The following is a 1,491-nucleotide window of genomic DNA, read 5'->3' as shown; positions in this document are numbered from 1 at the left end:
GCCCTTCAAAGTCTCAATCTTCCTTCTTTTATAATTCTCTAAAAGGTGCATTGGTATCTCTTCAAAATGTGTCTTAATTCAATGTATTTCCCTAAGAGATGCATCCTTTCGAATTAATTTTCGTCCATGGTGGTTGTAACCGCCTATTAAGCCAATAGGTGCCTCAAAAACCTTTTCAAAATTTGCTAAAACCAAATTTACTCATCCAATAACTGCCACTAGCGCTTCAGTGTGGAGTCTATGGCGCTTAGGCGCGAACTTCTCTGTTTAACTGGTGCTTAGGCGTCTGATATGACACTTAGGTGCCAAAACACTTTTGTACATTTTTCACATATTTGCTCCAAATTTGATCCTTTTTCATTTCTTTAAGCATTTTTTACTATTTTACCTTTACCTGAAAGGAAAACACAAAAATATCTTCCATTAAAGCGCAATATCTCAAAAATAGGTATAAAATGTGTCTAAAAACACTATATATTTTAGGCGTATCTGAAGGCAGCTGTCAGAGTTGGTCGGAGGGTGGTCGCAACAGGAGTTTACCAAAGGGCGACAGAAGCCAGAGTTGGCTGAAGTGCGATGACCGAATTTGGCCAATGGTGGAAGAGATGGTCATAATTGACTTGAGGGTGGCGGGGGTCGGAGTTGACTGGAGGGAGATGGTTGTAGTTAGCCCAAGAACTATGGTGGTGGCTGGAGGGCAGTGACGATCGAAGCTTGCCAGAAAGTGATGACCGATGTTGGCCCGAGGTAGCAACGATGACAAGAGTTAGCTGGCAGTGGTGGTGATGGCCATACATGGCCAACGGGTGATGAGCAGAGTTGGCCGAGGGGTCGACGGTTGAATTAGGCTGAAGGCAGCGACGACCAAAGTTGGTTGGAGTTGACTGGATCTATGGCGCATGATGTTGGGCCACAACTCCCTCTTTTGTAGGTCCTCATCTTCCTCTTGCCCAAGCTCCCAACCTCCTTCTCATGAGGGGTGAAGGGATCTATTTATGAAGTCCAGGCTGCAAATAAATAAAACATCCAAACTACTCTTGATCAGATGACCTAAAGAGATGCCCTTGATCATACGACATTTGATAGACATTTTAGTGCATTAAAAATGCTAGAATTAAGCACTATTGAGCTCGTTAGTTCATCTTGTTGAGACTCAATTTTATTATAAGGATGGCCATTTTTGAAATCTATTTGAGCTTCTAATTATGCCTGAAAAGATCCCAAAAGTGGTATACTGGGCATGATCTGACTTGTACTAGATAGGTTTTGGTACCGTTGGGTTTGTCTCAACAAGCCGTTCAGTTTTTCTAGAAGTTTGCTAAACAAACTTTTGGTTATCTTTTAATAGAAGTTTGAATGTTTCTTACTAAAAAAATTACCTCGAAATTCATGTTAGATGATAGAAATTTGTTAAAGGCGTATCAGTTGCTACTAAATTTATTGTTCAAAAATATATAGACCCACACACACACACATGCATATACATACAGA

The sequence above is a fragment of the Phalaenopsis equestris genome, unplaced genomic scaffold (genome assembly GCF_001263595.1).
Source record: "Phalaenopsis equestris unplaced genomic scaffold, ASM126359v1 Scaffold000902, whole genome shotgun sequence".
Taxonomy (NCBI): domain Eukaryota; kingdom Viridiplantae; phylum Streptophyta; class Magnoliopsida; order Asparagales; family Orchidaceae; genus Phalaenopsis; species Phalaenopsis equestris.
This window is presented reverse-complemented; position numbering follows the sequence as displayed.